This window comes from Equus caballus, chromosome 18, assembly GCF_041296265.1.
Source record: "Equus caballus isolate H_3958 breed thoroughbred chromosome 18, TB-T2T, whole genome shotgun sequence".
NCBI classification, from domain to species: Eukaryota; Metazoa; Chordata; class Mammalia; order Perissodactyla; family Equidae; genus Equus; species Equus caballus.
In genome coordinates, this window is record NC_091701.1 from 58,897,575 (window position 1) to 58,917,679 (window position 20,105).

Consider the following 20,105-nt stretch of genomic DNA (forward strand, 5'->3'; position numbering starts at 1 on the left):
CTTTTCTCTTCTTTCTTTCTTTCTTTCTTTTCTTTTGTACTGTCTTTTTCTGGCTTTGGTATTAGCTTATAAAATAGGTTGGGAAGGATGTCTTCGTGTTATATTTCCTGGAAAAGATATTGTACAATTCATGTTAATTTTTCTTTAAATGTGTGGCAGAAATCTCCTGTGAAGCCATGTGGACCTGGAAATTTCCTTTTTTTGAGTTTTAAGATTACAAATTCAGTTTCCTTAATATTATAAGACTATTTAAATGATCTGTTTCATATTATTATATGGTTTTTAGTAGTTTGCATTTTTCAAGAAATTGGTCCATGTCATCTAAATTGTCAAATTTCTGTATTGAGTTGTTTGCAGTATACCCTTTAATCACTTTGATATCCGAAGAGCCTGTAGTGACATCTCCTGTTTCATTCTTGATGTTGGTAATTTGTGTCTTGTCTTCTTTTTCTTTCTCAGTCTTGCTAGGGGTTTGGATATTGTCATATTATATTATGAGACTCTGGATCTTATTTAAACCTGTTTTACGTGGCTTTCTCTGACATTGCTCTGGCATGGGAAAGTAGAAGGCTGCGGATAGGTGGAAGTAGAGGTCCAAGTTCTCCATTTTGTCTGCACTGACACCCGAGGGGAGTGTCCCTTACTACTGTTGGGTGGGGGTGGGAATTCTAATTCCCCAGGTGGCCTCCACTGGCACTGCATTGAGGCGTTGCCTTGATAACACTGGGCACTGGTAAACATCCTGACTCTCCACTAGGCCTCTGCAGACACCACCCCAGTAGGGGTGTGGCACGGTACCTCATTACTTCCAGGTGGAGGTCTAAGTTCTGGCTTCCCATTCAGTCTCTACCTACACTGTGGGAAGGTTACCTGCTGGTGAAGATGAAAGTCCAGTTCTCTATTTAGCCTTCTCTGACACCATCTTGTAGGGGCTTGGGGACACCTCCTTACAACCTCATGAAGGTGTAAGTCTAAACTCCCCACTCAGCCTTTGCCTCTGTGATTGTCAGGATGAGACCATAGTTTTTTCTATGGTGTTTGTCTGGAGTAGATCACTTATTATTTAAAAGTTTTTTATCTTGCTAGACTGGCCTTTTCCTGATTATTTGGCTAGACAGAGAAGGCTTTGTTGGGACTTTTTTTGTAAATGTGCCCATTGGCATTTCCAGGTTGTCAGCTTCTTTAGCTCCAAGTCAGGGATATATGAGACAAAGAGAAAACTCAGGGAACTCACTGCCATGTCATTCCTTGGAGCCTGAGGGCCCTAGCTGGTCAGCCTTCTTCTCCCCAACTTCCAGAGGCTTTTTGTTTTTATACATATTGTCCAGGGTTATTAGTTGTATTTAGCAAGAGGGAAGAGGAAAAAGTATGTCTACTTCATGTTCTTGGAAGCAGAAATCTGTGCTCTACTTTTGATGGCTAAAATGTGATGCATTACCTAATCCTCATCTATGCCTTAAAGAAGACTCAGAAGTCCACAGCAGATGGAACACATGAATTTGGCCTTAGCAACTGCTTGTCTTCTCTTCCTAACACTTGGAGTCAAGTTACCGTAGAAGTTTAGTCCAGAGCTTTCCTGTTCTGGACACATATCCTGTGTCTTTAAATCACCAGTCCTCTTGGTGTTGCTCTTGCTGCTCAAGATCTGAAATTGTAGGCAGTAATGTTTTATTAGTCCGCTATAATTGGCCTTTACTTCTAGAGTTATTATTGTAAAAAAGTTTTTAAAATGTGGTTAATGTTAAATGAACAATATTTTTTAAATATTGCAACAGGAAAAATGGAAGTGGGGGCTTATACTAATAGTTACTTGGAAGAAAGCTAGGATATAAATTCCAGAATGATGATAAACTTTGTAAAACTTTTCATACTGTGTACAGAACAATGATGTGTACAATTTGCAAACCACCAAATACTCTGCACTATTGGCTAAATATTAGTTGGTAGTGTTTCCATCCACAGAAACATTTCTTAACTAAAATAGCAGTAAATTCAGCTTCACAAAATTTGAAAATAAAAAAAAATCAAATTTCTACAAATTTCTTTAATTCCATTTAAAGAAAGAAGATCAACTCAAGATGATTCTAGTGATTAATTATGCACAAAAATGTTAGGTTTTCTCCCCCCTTGACTTTAACTCGTCATTTCAGGATGCACAAGGAAAGATTGCTGAGGAAGGAATCTTGCAATAAAGAGAATACGGAAGCAAAGGAGAACCAATTAAAGTAGGTAAATTATTAGGAAATGTAATCAATCCTCAATTATCTGGGGACTTACCAGTTTGTGTGTGTATTTCTTCATCTGTTAGGGAATTGTAGAAAAAGAGAGTAAAACGGAAGTTTAATCACTGATTAAAGCCAGCCTGAAACCTAATTGCCTCACTGTGTATGGTGCTTTTCACTTAATAAAGCCTGTGGAATTGTAGATAAAGGAAAGATAGATCATCGCAAAGTAAAATCAGAAAGTGAATTTAAAATGCCTCCGGTGGAAAGCACATTACTAAGGATTTCACAGAAAATAGAAAATAATTTGTAGATTCTAAGCAAAAACAATAGATAAAGAGGTGTTTGTATAATGAATGAAAAACAAGTGCCTATGACATTTTCATATAGCTTTATGAGTTACTTTATATGGTGTTATACATACATGGTTTGATAACTGAATATTAGAAATACACCCAGAGGGCATCCTTATAAGATACTAGAAAATTTTTGTTTTTAATTAGTAATTGATATTTTATGACTCTAACAAAACTCAATTTAAAATAGATTGCATTAAACTCTAAGATTTTTTCTTTTTTTTTCTTGACTCACAATAGAAATCCTACTGTCAGGATACCATGTAAGTACTTTTGAAAATAGTGGCCTGAATTCTGTGTTCATTATTTCTACATGTTATCCAGAGACCTGTCCGTTTGTAAATGTGCCTGTTGAAGCTAAGTGTAGTTAATGTTATTCAAACAGCCTTTGTTGAGTTCAAAAACCAAATCAAAAGCATTGTTAAACGTTTGTTTTCGAATTACAGTAATCTAAAAATGAAATTGTTTTATTTGCATTAAAAATGGGAGAAAAATTGACCAAGCAGATTGTTTTGGGAATCCTTGTTATTTTTTTGTATTTTGACAGGCCCCATACGCCACCATAAAAATTTTCGCTTTTTCTCATTTGAACTTTAGATTTATAGGCTAATGCCTGTATTTTATTGTGTTCCTGTTGTCCTTTTTGTAGGTGGAAGTAGACATACACTTTGGTGGGTTTTTCGCTATCAAAGTTTTCCTTCTTTAAAATTGTCTTTGCGGGGGCCGGCCCGGTGGCGCAGCGGTTAAGTTCGCACGTTCCGCTTCTCGGCGGCCCGGGGTTCGCTGGTTCGGATCCTGGGTGCGGACATGGCACTGCTTGGCAGCCATGCTGTGGTAGGCGTCCCGCGTATAAACTAGAGGAAGATGGGCGCGGATGTTGGCTCAGAGCCAGGCTTCCTCAGCAAAAAGAGGAGGACTGGCAGTAGTTAGCTGAGGGCTAATCTTCCTCCAAAAACAAACAAAAAAACAATAAACAACAACAAAAATTGTCTTTGGGTTGGGCCCATCTTGTAGCTAGTGGGCTTTGATGTGAACACTCAACCTGGGGCCTAACAACCCATTGCTTGGGTAACTGGGAACTGAGCTCATCTGATGATAGTAAGTACTTAACAGCCTGAGGTGAGAGCTGGACAATGTGACCACCCCAGTTGTGTGCAAGCCTGGGAAGCCGGTGAGAGGGAGAGCAGAGACATGGGGGATCTCTGAGAGACAGCGAGACGTGCCTTACTTCCTGCCTTCCAGTTCCATTTCTGAGATCCTTGTGGTCTGGTTGTTCTTCATTTCCTCTCTTTGAATGCCCATCAAATTAGCATGTTTACTTTCATGTTAAGCTCTGTTTTCATTAAGCTAGATTTAGAGGATTTCTATTCCTTGCAATCAAACATCCCCTTACTAAAACATAGGTTTTTACATATTTCCCTGAATACTCTCCCTGATGTATCTATTTCTTTTATTTAACCTACAGCTCTTACTTAATCACATTGGATGTCATTGTTTTTCATTAATTTATACCAAATGAAGATTACTGCAACTCTGACTCTGATTGTTTTCTTTACCATTTCACATTTATCTTTTGGAGTTTTATACCATATTTTGTAACAATTTCTAATTTCTATAAGATTCTCTTAAATAATTTTTCTCTATAAATACTATAAAACAATAAGAAGCTTGCAGGGATTTTCAGATTCTGAAGCTTTTAAGTGTCACAGTTTATAATTTTGAGATCTCATTCAGTAGACTTTTTAGTGTTGCTGACATTTTATTATATGAGCCAACACCAATGCCATCAATACAATCATCAGTAAGAGCTGTCTGTTTAACATTGTATAGTTAGATAATTAATGGGTTTTTCCCTCCTCTTTATCAGATTTAGTGGAGGTAGAGACAGCTGTTTTCTACCTACCCATTTTACCTTCCAAATTAAAGGTATATAGGGTTAAGCATGTAATATTTTATTTTACACAACATAAAACATTGTCATATTCCCTAAGACTAAACCCAAGTGGCGTATTGAATCATTACTGTTAAGGTATAAGCACAATTATTTTTGTTCTTTAAACATTTACAGTAAGAAATGGATTATTTTGAAAGGTCAGCATTCTTTGTAAATGGGACATGAACAATAACTCAACTCCTTCCCTAAAGATTACGTTTTAACTATGTGAATTTATCCCTTACTTAGAACTAGGTCAGCAGTTCCACACCGAAATGGTAGTACTCAAGAGAGTGGTGAAACTTTTTCAACTTGGGTTGAATCTAAATTAAACCCAGACTTCACAGAGACTGTCTTCTTGAAAGACAATAAGGCCAGGGAAATAACCAAAAAAATCATTTTTTATGTAGTTTCATAAAAGATTTGCATTGATGAAAAATTAGTAAAATCTGTAGGAAAGAATTTTGCTGGGGGCTGTATAGTGTTTATAGTTGGAGGAATGGTTTTGGAAGTCTGTGAATGTAAGAAGGTTGCATAGATTAGTGGTTGAGAGCACAGAACTGCATGTCAGAGGGCTGTGGAATTAAATAATGAGTTTCCTGTCTCACTGTGTGACCTTGGGTAAATGACTTAGCATCTTAACTCCGATTTTCTTGTCTCTGAAATGGAGATAATAATATTGCTTCCCTTCTAGGGTTATAAGAATTAAATGAGATAAGTATAGGACTTAGTAAAGTTTCTAACACATACGAAGCTCTTAGTACTGTCAGCTATTGCTATTATTATTATTATTAGGAAATAGTGTGTAACAGTGTGATTGGTATCATGAAGGCTTTGAGGACCAAAAGTTAAGTTCGTGAACTATATTACATCATATTTCTTGAACAACTCTGCTGTGATTCTTTTTGTACACACAGCTTCGGATTTAAGCCAAGTTTCATCATTTTCTTCAAATTTGGATCTTGCCAATAGCTATGAGATTCTAGAGTGATCACTAAAGATAATATTATATTTTAATGTTTCTCAATTATGATTTTTCCCCTTTTTTGGAAATCTAAGTTTGATGGCTATAGTTAAATTAAGTCAAATTAAAGTAATGATGAGGTTAGATAAATTCCCAACTAATATATTGAGATACTGAGCTATTTATACCCTTTTATCTCCATCCCCCAAATTCCACTGTACAGGTCACTTTCTGTTTCATGCAAATTACTCACATATAGAGTTTCTCTCTCTCTCTCACTCTCTCTCTTTTTCTGTCTCCTTGTCTCTGTCCCTCACTCTGTTTGTGAGTCAGGAATAATTGTGGATGGGGGGGTGGGCATAGAGCATCTTTGTTGGCTTCCCACTTCTAATCTTAATTTGGATTCAGCCAGGACATGCCTCTATATAAGTAAGGCATGTTCTTTTTCAAGTTTGGTTTTGTGTTAATGATTTATTAGCCATGGTCATTGAAAAGAAACTTTCAATGTGGTTGGATGTGTGTTTCTGGGAGGATGGGGTGAGGGGGACAAAGAGAGAGAGAGAAACTGTATTGCTTTCGCTATTGGAAGTTTTTGGCGCTTCTGTTCCTGCTCTTGTCCCTCTCTCCATTGGAGGAAAAGTGGAATCTCTCATTTGTGGTGTACCCTCTCTCCTTATGCTCTTTATTTCAGTCTTCCATATTTACTGTCCATTGAAACCTCGGTTATTTTTCACCTTGTTAGTTTGAGTTCGCTGACATCATTCTTGTGCTCTAGAAATGTTTTCAGATCCTCCCTATCTCAGAAAAATCTTCTACAGACTTTATTGCTCTCTCAGGTTGGTCTCCTGTCTTCTCCTCCGTCTACTGTTTAGCTTCTTAGGATGCTCTTTGCTCTTTTATCACCATCTAGTCTTGATTTTTACTTTTGTTCTTTTTGTTGTTGTTCTTGGTAATTCGGACGCTGAACTTGTTCTTTTAAAAAGCAATTTATGGCCTCTTGCTCACCTTTTCGCTTTGTGTTCTCCTCTGACCAGTGATAGGGGTAGAAAGTAAATGACCTCCATAGAGGAGTGTAATGTAACTTCAATCTGAACATTTTGTCCTATACCCTGTGTACAAAAGAAAGGGCTCCTTTTAAGTGGGATTGTTGGGAGGGCGATGAAGGGAGTGCCTTGACTTTTATAAGATATAACTTTTATATTCTTGACAGTTTTAAAAATAACTAGCACATGGCTATTATTTGTTTTTTCCTTAAAATAATAAATTAACATTTAAAAATGAAAAAGAAATGGTTGACATCCCTATTGCTGACTTGTCAAAATTCTCTAGTTTTTCCCAGCCTACTTACAGGTAAGTGCACTGGGGACATGGACTGCCACTTCGTGGCTGCGGACATGAGACGCTCCTGTATCAGTCAGACTTCCATCAGGGAAGTAGATGTACTCTGAGTACTGTGGAGTAGGGGTTTAAGATAAGAATGAGACCTCACACAATTGTGGGAGAAGCTGGAGAACAGACACACTAACCAGCCTCCCGCCCGATGCACTGGCATGGGTGGACAAGCTAGCTTGCCAGGGAAATTTGTGAAGCTACACATGCACAGCTGCTGGAGTAGGACTGCAAGGGAGAACTGGTGGAGAAGTCCATGGATGGTTACTGTTTCTGTATCTGATGATGATTAGGGGTTCTTGTCTATTAGCAGAGTTAGCAGTTGGGAAGTAGAGCTGAATGCGGAGTGGGAGAGAATGACGACCACTGGTACATCTGCATCTGTCTCTCAACATCAAGACGATTAAAGACAAGACCTTTGTGTTTCTCATTGCCTTTAACAAGGATGACCTTCAAAGGATAATGGCTGCTGTTTCACTTTTGTTTTCCAAATCGCATTGATTTCTCTTTGGACCACCTCTAACTGAGAATGATATAGGGTAAGAGGATTCGGGGAAACATGGTTCCAGATTAGCCAAGTTGATAAGGTACAAAACAACTACAGGCCAGCTCTTGTCAGCTTGGCATCCATTCATACTGCTTTTAATAATATTTATATCTAATAGCTAAATCATGATTCCACCTAACATGATGCATCTACATGCAACTGAAAGCAATCTAACATTGTATCCTCTCCCCAAAGAGGACACAAAGTCCCATAGTCATTTCGTCTATCTTTGGATGATGTGCATTCCTTTTCTGGCTGAGTCACACTCCCTTGTTGATATCTTCTAACATATATTGACACATTAGGTTAATCACTATTAACCCATATTATATTAGAGGGTAGGGAAATAGGAGAGGGGAGAATAATAAAGAAAAAAATTGATTAATACATCTATCAGTCAATCTAGACATATGGATATACATATACAAATATATTCATATGAAACTAAGGAGGAATTACTCATAACTACTATAGTCTTAAGTTTGTAAATTGTTACATGGTTGTAATTGGTATTTATAACTTTCTTCTTCTAATACCCATTCCATATTCCCTTTCTCTCAGCAAGCAACTTAGCTGATCATAGCTTCTTGACTGATGGGGTATAGCAAACCTGAATTCCTGAAAGGTCTGTGTCATTAGTAGTTTTGACTATTTTGAATTTCTGTAATGTTCCATTAACTTTTTATTGTAAGAACATGTGAATCCTAGGAGGTGCCCTATAGGATCTTCTGTGTTATAGACATCTGCCTGTCTAACCTGTTGTGCAGAAGCAACACAATTGTGTCAGTTTTCTATTGTTGCATACCAAGTTACCATAAATTTAGCAAGTTAAAACAATACATATTTACTATCTCACAGTTTCTGTGTGTCAGGAGTTTAGGTATGGGCTAGCTGGGTCCTCTGCTCAGGGTCTCATCATGTTGAAACCAAGTTGGTAGCTGGGGCTGTGATCTCATCTGATACTCAGAGTTCTCTTCGACGTTCATTCAGGCTGTGGAATAATTCAGTTCCTTGTGGTTTAGGACTGTGGTCCCATTTCCTTTCTGTGTGTTGGCTGGAGATGAGAGAGAGTCACTTTCAGCTCCTGGAAGCTACTCTTAGGTCCTACACATGTGGCCTTCTTATCTCACAACATGACAGCTTGTTTCTTCAGATCCAGCAGGAGAACCTTACTCTAGTCTCCTGCAACTGAGTCTATATAATGTAACCTACTCAAGGAGTGCCTGTCTGATCATCAGAGGTCTTGTCCACCTTCAAGGTGAGGGAATTATACTGGAGTGTACACCAGGGGATGGGAATTTTGGAAACTATCTTAGAATTCTGCCAACCACACAATTTTCTCTTGATAGTCATAATCATTCCATCTGCTATACAATTAGTTCCTTCTTTGACTGCTGATTCACTGTCATGAGGGGTGGCCAGATGGCAGTTTTAACGTCAGTATTTTGGAAGTGGTGTTGTGTCTCCCATTGAAAGCATTCATTTCTTTACAACAAAGATCTCTAAACTAGCAGATCTCAAATTTGTGGAGACAGGAAGAAAAATTTTGTTAGTGGATCATTAGGAGTAATAGGGAGAGGAGCTTCTCCATCTTCCATTCCTTGTTTCTCCAACCAATGAAACTTGGCTTTGGGGGGAAAGGCCAGTATCATATATTGGGCCTTGCTTTGGAGCAAATACTAAATGCTGAAGGACATTACCTCAGCCCTACAAAGTGTGACCATCCAGTTGGCACTGTATCAGAGTCTTTAAAAGATCATTTCATTGCTTCCAGGAAACATGATAAGATCAGTGAATTCAGTGAGCCAAAGGCCATTGCTGTTCTTCACTAACTATAAAATAAGTTCCTTGAACAGAAGTAATGCTGTGTGGAATATCATGCTGATAAATAAGGCATTCTGTAAGTCCACAGATGGTAGTTTTGACTGAAGCCTTGTGGGCAAAGATGGCAAATTTGTATCCAGAAAAATATGTCTTCTCAAGTGAGTCAAAGTTGCTGCCCCTTCCATGACGGAAATGGTTTAAAGTAATCAACTTTCCATTAGCTGGCTAGTTCCCCTGGGGAATCATATATCATGTTGGAGCTCAGCGTTAATCTCTGTTATTCTCAGGTTGAGTACTCAGCAGTGGCTATTGATAGAGTGGCCTTTGTAAGTGGAAGTCTGTGTTGCTCAGCTTGTGAGTGACTTTCATCTTTGCTACCATAACCATTGTGTTCATGGGCCAGTGGGGCAAAGTCAGGAGTGGCTGGGGAAAGAGGCTGACTGGCATCTATAGAATGAATAATCTTGTCCACCTGGTTATTAAAACCTCCTCTGCTGGAGTTGCTCTTTGTGGTCATTGACATAGGACACAAATATCTTCGCATTCTGTGCTCATTTTCAGAGGTCTGTCCACGTGTTTTTTCCCCAGAACTCCTTTTCACCAAATCCAATCATCTTCCTTCCAAGTTCCTGATTATCTAGCAAACAAACTGTGAGCCCTTGCCTAAGAATCGGCAAAGATCCATACCCCTGGTCATCTCTCATTGTAGGCAAGATAAAAAAGCAAGGGCACTGCTCAAAGTTGTACCCCCTGGGGAGATTTTCCTTCACCATTGTCCTCAGGGCCACTCCTGAGTGGGGCTGTGGTGGAATAGCTCTCCACTTTCAGGTAGTGCCAGTGTACTGTGCAGAAACTTCTGTAAACCAGTCACCAAATTTTCCTTTCTCATCAGTCAACTGTTTGTAGAGACTCCCATATGTCTAGGCTGATAAAGTGAGAGCAATGTAGCAGGAGTTGGAATCATAGGAATCTGAGCTACTTGCTCATGCATCTTACTTGTGCTTTCAGCAATTGCTCAAGCCTGATCTTGTGTATATCTCTTCCAGTTAATAATAGAGTACCTCTGTTCGCTTCTGATTGTATGACTTGGTGGGTCAATCAACAATCAGTTCTTAATAGTCAATTTAGTTTTCAAAATAATTTGGCAGCTTATTGTTAAGCATCTGTTCTCTGCTAGGACCCAATAAAAGCCAGAAGCTATTTCTCAAAAAAAAAAAAAAGAGTAGGTATCTGCAAAGGATGGCATAGCTTAGCTCCAAAAACATAAAGTTGTGCACTGTTTTTCACCTTTATTGGCTTTACAGTGGCTCCATACAGCATTCCTACTGACACAAATAGTTCGAGCACCTTTGGATCTGCTGTGTTATGTGGCCTAAGTGACAGAATAGCTTACATGGTAGCCTGGTTTATTTGCACATCCTTCCCTTGTTTGGGCCCTGCTCAAAGTTGGCAGCCTTTTGGATTACTCAGTAATTTGTAGCATGCCCAAGTGATGTATATGTTCCCTTCAAATTCAAAGAGGCCCACTAGGCATAGGCCCTCTCTCAGTATTAGGAAGGTCCAAATTCAGCAGCTTAACCTTCACCTTAGAAGGGATATAATGACATGCTCCTGATGACTAGAATTCTAGAAATTTTTCTGAATGTTTTTGTATATACGTAGCTTACCAAATAGTCTAAGGTAGTTGCTACTTCCTTCTTGCGAGATCTAATCAGCATGGTATCATCAGTGTGGACCATGATGACATCTTGTGGAATGGAGAGATGACCAAGGAAGTTCCTTGTGTAATAGGTTATGACATAGGACTGCAGAGTTGATATAGCTCTGAAGTAGATTTGTGGTGGCGTATTGCTATCTCTACTAGGTGAAAGCATTCACATGATCAGTAGTTGCATACCAGGAACCAGGGACCATGTTGATTTACTTTAGTAAAGAAATCACATCTGGAACTGCTGCTGTAATAGGAGGTGCCACAAGTTTAAGTTTACAATAATCTACTGTCATTCTCCAAGATCCATCTGTTCTCTGCACAGGAAAAATAGGCAAGTTTAATAGAAATGTGGAAGGAATCACCACTTTTGTATCTTTCAGGGCCTTGATGTTGGCACTTATACCTGCAATCCCTCTAGGAATGAAACGTTGCCTTTACTTTTTATTATTTTGTTGGGGAGAAGTGCTTCTAGAAGTTTCCAGTTGGCCTTCCTCACCATACTAGCCCTTACTTCATGAGTCAAGGAACCAATGTAGAGATTCTGCCAGTTATTTATCGTGTCTCTTCCAATAATGCATTTCAGAAGAGGGAAAAGAATCATCAGTTGATTTTAGGGATGTGCTGGGATTAGCATGAGATAGACCCAAGTCAAAACTTCATTAATTGCCTGACTTCCATAAACCTGTACTGTGACTGGCTGGTGGTCCACAGTGGTGTTTTGGTTCTCCAGCAATTATCTCATTTCAGAGCCAGTGTCCAATAATTCCCTCAAAGTCAGTGATTTTCTCTTCTCCAATGCATAGTCACCTTGGTAAAAGGCCACATGTCCCTTAGGAAGGGCTACGAAAAATATTTATAATATATCATCTGGCAATGTATTGGGGTCCTTCCTCAAGGGACTTCCTTTCTTTAAATGGCTCTGGGTTTGTGAACTGGCTGAAGTCTTGGAATTGGTTAAGCAGATATGGCTCTCTGTTTTAATTATTCATATTAGACATTCATTCTCCATTCTGAGATAATTTCTGCTTATGCAAATCAACCAAGACTTCAGTAGTTTTCTCATCTTAGGTATACCATGTTAAATTGTCAAATGCCAAAGATCCCTGTTGGTCAAACAATTTTAATCACTGCTCTGGCTCTGCTGCCTATCATAGTAGCAATTGAGACCTCCAATTGACCCTTGCCATGTCAGCAAATTCAGCCCAATCAAACATAATGTTCCTTCTACCACAACTCTAGACTCTTCTGAGTCATTGCCATATATATTTACTCAGGTTTCTGTTGATAAAAAATGATGCAGATCTTTGGGTGTGTATGGTACTTATTTTGGACCTGGCCACTTGGGGCTTGCCAGGACTTAAGTCTGGTCATTGGTCTAGAAGCATGGAGAGTTGGTGGGAGTTGGTCTTGATCCGGTAGATCGCTGTGAAGTAACTACCTCAGGGGAGGCCATCCGTCCTTGGACAAGGTGAGAAGGGCATCTTTACTGGCAAAGAAAGAGCAGCACAATCTAGAGAGTCAAGGTCTTAGACTTCGTTGGAATCTGCCCATGGCATTTTTATGGTCTCATTCTGTCTCAATTAATGCCTTTACTCAGCTAATGAGGTTGAGAATTCAACTGAGGTTGTAATTCTGCCACTCAGGGGATTGGACTTGGGGTTTTGTTTCCAGAAATCTTGACCTACAACTAAGGAAATAAGGGTAACTTTTGCAGGCAGATAGAGAAGTTTTGTTTCCTTACCAGCCCTTGAGATGGGAATTTAATATCCTGAGCTCATCATTTTTTTATCCAGATTTTCTAGTGCACTTAGAACAAACAACCAACCTATTATACTTTTATTTGTTTTAAAATTTTCTATAAGAGCAAATATTTGATCACCCAAAGCCCTGCCTTGTGTAGGCCTCTGAGTATAGGTGGCAATTTGAGTGACATTTTTCCACTTCATGTTGCAGAATACCAGAGTTCCCTTTACCACCGGCAATAGGGTCATTAATGCTTTTATTACTATTTAGTCAGAGAACTAACTCTTCGTTCCCATTCTTAGACTTCTGTTCCTCTGGAACCACTCTTGGTACCAATAATTGAAGCAGTTAGAGTCAGTGAGGAAAGCAGAACCACTATAAATGTCATGGAACAAGGGATTTATTATTGGATAAGAATTTACACAATTGTAGGAGATGGAGAAATAAGAGTGTGAAAGAATGGTTTGGAGATCAATGAAACATCACAAACCAGTACTTAAGCAGCACAAGTGGATAAATTGGTGCTTGTCAGGGAATATGTGAAGCCAGATATGTTCACCTGCCAGTATGGGACTGTGAAGGAAAACAGCTGGAGAAGTCTATAGAAGGTTGTTGCCTCTGTGACTGGTGATGGGCTGGGTATTACTGTTGATTAGAAAGGCTGGTAGTTAGGACATGGAGTGAGGATGAGTAGGAAGAAGCTAAAATCTTCTGCACTTCTGTATTTATTTCTCAGTGTGGGGAGAGAGAGCAAAGACAAGGTGTAATCTGCTGAGAGCTCTGTATCTGTCTCTCACTATCTTTAGCCATGAAGACTTGCAGAGTGTAACCACTGCTATTTCCCTTCTGCATTCTCAATCTTGGGATATTCTTACGTTGGCTACCTCTAACTGGGAAATTTAAAAGAGAAAGGGATTCTGGGGAACATAGTTTCAGACTGGCCAAACTGACACAGAATAAAACCACACACCTCTTATGCAACCTGCCAGCTTCTTTCTATTCGTCCAGTGGTGAGCTTACAGACCGCTTGTTGAAATAGTATTGTCATAAGATCAAAGTTTCTTGGGTTGCTTAGTGACGGCAGAGAGGACACTTGCCCTGGAGAGTCACCCAAATTATATAAAGCTTTGTTAGAGAAAGATAAATAAACTTTGTTTTATTAATCCATTAGGTTTTGAGGTTGTTACAGCAGTCTAGACTATTCTGATTAATGCACTTCTTGTTCCTCAAAGCCAGGGAAGTTAAGCAAGATGGTTCTTGTTTGGAGATGACAGAGGGTGCCCTTGGGCAGTGGAAAGAGCTCTTGCTTTTCGAAGAGGACAGTTACCGGAAGGCAGGCCTCTCTAGGAGAAAAACTCTCCCTGCAGCCAATGTGGTCATTTAGGGTGCAGCGTTTTGGGGAATGAGCAGCACCTTAGTATTCCTTTACCATCAAGTAAAAGGGATCACTTGTTTATTGTGTGTTTGACTCCAGGGAGGAAAGTGGTGTGTTCTGGAACAACCATGCCCCAGACTGAGCTGAGAACCCCCAGTGTTGTCCAAGTGTTGCATGGCTCCTAACTCTAGACCCACCTGAGAGAACTCTACACTGTTCAGTGCTGTTTTAGCCACATTGTATTTCTTCACTGTTTCTGATTGCTACTTCTTTTCTCTTGCTCCATTGACTGCTTCTGCCGTCTTCTTGTTCTAAATCTCTGCTCTCTGAGTTCTTAGCCATGTCATACTGCCCCCTCTTATATAAAAGACTCTCATACGTGCTTTTTATTTCAGTCATTATCACCTTCTTGAATTCTACTCTTACATCTCCAAGTACTGTATCAATGTTATTGTCGTTTTGATATCCCACTGCAGCATTCAATTCAATATCTTTAAGGCCAAACTCATTCCTTTTTAATAAAATTGTTTCTTCCTCATTTTGATTTTCCTGTTTATCAGGAGTTATTCTATTTGTCTAGTCAACCAGGCTAGAAACCTTTTTTGACCTCTCATAACCAGTCAGTCATATTCTATAAATTTTCCCTCATTTATCTTTTGCCCTTCAAATCCCTCTGATCAATAAGTGAGAGCTAGGCCAGTGAAAACCCTCTAGCCTTTAAACACATTTGTACATTTTTATTGACTTATGCATCTAATTTAAACATATTTAAAGCTAAATTTCGCTACTTTTGTATTATAATACTATGCATGTTTGCCATTCTGCTCTCAAACATAGTACGTTTCATCTCTTTTCTAATAGCTATATGTAAAAACAAACAAGACAGATTTTAAGAATATTTGTTATAAAGAAATGCTAGCAAATGAGTGCACAGCTATTAAAAGAGAAACTTTAAAGTTAGTTCCAACAAATGTAGAAATTATTAATAATAAAAAGATCTTGATCTTTGTTGGACAAACTTGGACAACTTATTGAGCAGAGCAACAAAATCAAATGGCAATTTTTATGTAACTTGTTTATTTATGTCTGGAAAATATGGGGAAAGTTATAACAATTTTGAAACAGTAGTACTGTTAGAATTTTTAAGACACAGTAATATTTAATAGCTAGAGAAAGTTACGGAATTGCAGTTATAATAAAGTTGTGCTGTATTTGAGATAACAGGATATTCATTCACAATTCAATAAAGACTTACTAGTGATAATACTAACAATATTTCATCAAGTTCTACCCCTTTATGAATCCAACTCTGGCTCAGAGAAATTCACTCTTAATGATACATAAAGGCACTCAAGGTGATTGTTCAGCATTTATGGATTTGAATTAAAAGATGCCCAGGGGCAGCCTGGTGGCCTAGTGGCTGAGTTCAGATGCTCCACTTTGGCAGCCCAGGGTTCGCAGTTTCAGATCCTGGGCGTGGACCTAGCATGGCTCTCAAGCCATGCTGTAGCAGGCGTCTCACATAAAATAGAGGAAGATGGGCACAGATGTTAGCTCAGGGCTAATCTTCCTCAAAAAAATAAGAAAATACAACAAAAGGTGCCCTGTTGCAACCGCTTCTCCTCTATTTCTTTCAAGGCTTGTTAGTTTAGCAGTCCCATGAATGCCTACTTCATTCAGCTGAATGCAGAATTTGATTTCTGACATTTGGCATTATGTTATGTCTGTTTTCTTGTCTTTCTCAGAGTAGAATCTACAAGGATCAGATTTTCAAAGGGACCATCGCCGAAAGCTTAGCATCTATACCTATCAACAGGATTATTGCATTTATTCCTTCCCAATCATTTTGTGAGCAACTTCTGTGTGTCTAATAATAGGCTAGGTGCTTAGAAGATTAAATCAAATATGACAGTGTACGTATATTCAAAGGGCTTTTAATGTATGGAGCAGGTAGACTATAAACCAAGTACTACAGTGTAATGTGTTAAATATTATTTTATGGGGCCGGCCTGGTGGCATAAGTGGTTAAGTTCCCGCGCTCCGCTTCAGTGGCCTGGGCTTCACAGGTTTGGATCCTGGGTGGGGACCTGGCACTGTGAGTCAGGCCACTCTGTGGTGGCATCCCATGTAAAATAGAGGAAGATAGGCAGAGATATTAGCTCAGCAACAATCTTCTTGAAGCAAAAAGAGGAAGATTGGCAACAGATGTTAACTCAGGGCCAGTCTTCCTCACACACACACACACAAATATATATACATATACATATGTGAATATAGACATATAATTTTAGAAGTAGGAGGGCACAGAGCTGAGATAGTGCATGGCACATAGTAGGTACTTAATAAATAGTATTATTTAACAAGGTATTAATAAATTATTAAGTAAGTACTTAAATATTGAGTAGATTAATGGACAGATGAGTGCATAAATTTATGGATATAATTTGACTATAGATTGAGAGGATCGTGGCAAGCTTCCTAAAGGAGACGATGTTTAAAATGAGTTTCAAAGAATGAAAAGTTATCAGGGACAGAAGAGGAGAAGTGCACTCAAGGCAGTCAGAAGAGGTGTGAAACAGAGAAAGCATGAAAATTATGTGTTCAGGTAAATGATTTCTAATGGATGGAACAAAGAATTCACGTTGGGCCGTGGTCGGAAAACAGTATTTTTAAAATTTCATGAATTCTTCCTTAAAATTGTTCCTCCTTGTGATTCTCTTTTGAAAAATGACACCTCCAACTAAACAAAAAATCTGGATATCCCCTCCCCTCCAGTCTCCCACCTCTATTTCATTACTCACCCTTGCTGCAGATTTACCAACTTCTTATCTCTGAGCCACTCTTTCCTCTTTGCTTTCTCCAGTACATCCTCCAGTCAGGCTCTCATCTCCTCTAGCCTTCCTTCACAAAGATTTACCGGGTACCTGTTATGCTCCTCTACATTGCTATTAAAGTGGCGTTTCAAATCTGTAAATGTGATCGTGTCCCTGCTCATTTATTTACAAGAGGCCATCAGGAGCCAGATCATGAAGAGCCTCATGGACTAAGCTACAGAGTTTAGGTTTTTCTGAAAGCTAAAGGCAGCCGTTAACAGCTTTCAAGCCGAAGAGTGACATGTCTCTATTTGTATTTTAAAAAGATCATTCTGAAGGCACCAAGGATGGTGCCCTGGAGAACTCACTGAAGGGATGTGTGGAAGGAGAGGAGCTGATGAAAGATACTTAGAAGGAGTGGACAGAGATATGGGAGAAATATTTGAAGAGAGTGGAGTCACAGTAGTCAAAGAAAGTTGTAGTTTTGTAAAGGAGGGAGCTCACAAAAAGACTTTTATCAGGTGAACTCTTCCCAAGAGAGTTAGGCTCTCACCAATATCTGTCACTCCTTCTTCTGGTGGGAGCAGTGAGTGAGGACATCAGAGAAGATAGTAGCTCCTACGTAAGAGGTTGAAGCTGGAATGTCATCAATGTCAAAGAATGATTCTCTTATATTCCACAGCTTTCCATCTCTTGACACTTTGGCTTGACAATTAAGCCTATGAGAAACTTAGGGTGCAGGAAAGAACTGAAGTTTGTAAGGTCAGTCTTGTTCCCATTTTTGTGAAGTCACTGCCTACCACCATCCATCACTCCTGGTTACCCTCTTTGAGCTATTATGGGAAATTCAGATTTTGCCCCAAAATTATCTAAAATGGGCAAAGACTACATTCAATAATCTATCTACTATGCTGAATTATGAATTTATTCCCTTAAAATTCCCTTAAACATTATTATATAATAGAATATTATGAATTCTATTCCCCATCTCACATTGTATTCATTTATATAATTCACCAGGAATGATATATTCAGTGAAATTACAATATAAAAATGCTCCAGATAACACAATGCCAGCAGTAGAAACATGACCTAAATTTGCACAAGCAGAACACCCTCTAATTATTAAATTGCTGAGGAGAAATTAATGCCCAGAATAAATTTGCTTCTAAATTAAATTCCCAAAGAATTAAAATCCAAAATTTAACTCTCCGTTATGTTTTATTTTGCTGATTTTCAGCTGAGTTGGGGTTTTAAGTCAGGGTGGGTTCCTTCAGCAGCTGCAACCTGCAGTGTCTTCTACCGGTGCCTTTAAAGAATTAGCCCGAGAATCACGAGGACACGCCGGATCATCGCAGTGCTACCTGCTCACTCATGTGACTGAGAAAGCGCAAGAGTCTGTAGACCCATAGCAGCAAAGCTAGCAGAGTAATGTAACCAGGGTTTAGAATATAATACTGTCCAGATTCCACTGCAGGTGCCAGCCAAGAATCATGCATTTAGTGGAATCTGGGGCATAGATAGAGAAAAAAATGTTAGAAATAATAGAAATATTTTTTATTTTAACTTTTCAATGATAGTGGTCAGTTGATTATCAATAGTTTCCACTTCTGCAAGTCCAAAGTTTTCATAGCTTCAAAAGCAGAAGTCCAATGAAAACCAGTAACTTGTGCCACATGCTTCTTCAAAATAAACTTTCCCTTTTTTTCATTTTTAATGCTCTTGTTTTGGGGTAATCTTTACAATTCCAGTGGCTCCATGTCCATCACTTATATTCTTCTTTTAACAGGACTAGACTTTTTTTCCATTATGGATCATTTAGCAGCAGCTGAGAAACAGGGTTGGAAGAGAACAAGCAATCGTAGATTTCTTCTACCAACGTTCAAGACTCCAAAAATCTCCACTGCTACAGATTAAGAGATGCTTGCTCCAACCCTGTACTTCCTATTTCAGGCTGAGTCACCTCCCAATAGTACATGCGTGGAAGTCTTCTCATTCTAATAGGAGTCTTTACTGGTTCTCGCAGAGGTCTTCCTCACTCACTGTGGGACCAAGTCCCAGAAGAAGTGATAGTACATCTCCAGTTTTAATTCCCAAAGGGAGTCTCTCCTGACCTCAGGAAAGAATGTTATATTTGCACTTATGACAGGATTTCTGCTTGTTCCATTTGAAGTCTCTGAAATACCTCTCGTGACTACTAAGATGACTCTCTTTTCTGGTCAAAGCTAACTACAGTTCTTGGCTCAAGCACACTAGTCAAAGTCTTGCTTAAAGCTCCAACTGGCCACTTGCTCACTTGTACTAGTGTCTAGCTACATAATCCAAGCCTCACACTAGCCACACGCATGCAGACTTGAGCCACAATATAAGCTTCTGCTGATTTTAAAGTTCAAAGGACTGAGAAACCATCACTTACTAAAGGTGCTCATTTCAGCCGCATTAGTGTTCAATCTGATCGTGTCATATTTTGATCGAAAACTGTTTCGTCCTGAATCTGTTCTCGCAATTTTCCAGCCAAGACATCTTATGTTAGGGATTGAGGATGCCAATTGACCACACTGTTTCCCTAGTTTTATTGATTCTGAATTGAAAAAATGTACATAAGAGCCAGATAAAGATATCAGCATTATTGTCGATGAAACTGGATTGGAAAGTGTGGTTTAGGCTTGAGGCCAAAATGGGTCCCTTCGTATTTCCTCCTTGAATGCTACTGCCCTTCCCACTAGTAGGCACAATGGCTGGGGAACTATAGGTTTCACCTCCCCACACTGCTCTATTGAGTTTTGTGCATGGAGCAAGCAGGTGAAGGAAGAACATAAAGCTTGAGAACAAGCAACTTGAAAAAAAATACGGGACAGTTCCCACGAGAAAAGTTATTTTTACTTCATTAACTCTGCTTATAATCAGTCAGGTGCTCCCCAGTATTAGGGAGGTTTGAAATATGATGAGTGGAGACATGGGCAGTGGTTTTCTTCCTAATATTTTTAAGAAGGTGGATATTTCTGCTTTATGACCTGAGACAGGAGTATGGGAGGACAGAGAAAGGATTCTGTCTGCAGAAGAGATCACAATGTCAAATTCTGCACAAAAAGGCCAAAGCCAAGGTGAAGAAAGATGAGGACAGAAAAGCGTTCATAAACTCTAGCATGGTGCAGTTCATTGGTAATCTTAGAAATAGCTGTTTCTGTAGTGAAATGATTCTCAAACTTTAGTGTTCTTCAGAATCAC

General features: G+C 39.0%; 1 long non-coding RNA gene across 2 annotated transcripts in view; it reads left to right on the top strand.

The window, feature by feature from the left end:
- The window catches only part of LOC111768758 (uncharacterized), a 350,610-nt gene that overhangs the window by 175,006 nt on the left and 155,499 nt on the right, over nucleotides 1-20,105 (top strand). Inside the window, exons 5-6 of one of the 2 annotated variants that reach the window (XR_011428300.1) lie at nucleotides 2,151-2,225; nucleotides 2,819-2,841. The exons of the other annotated variant lie outside the window; for it this stretch is intronic. This is a non-coding gene — a long non-coding RNA (uncharacterized lncRNA). The remainder of the gene's footprint in view (nucleotides 1-2,150; nucleotides 2,226-2,818; nucleotides 2,842-20,105) is intronic. 2 annotated transcript variants of the gene reach the window in all.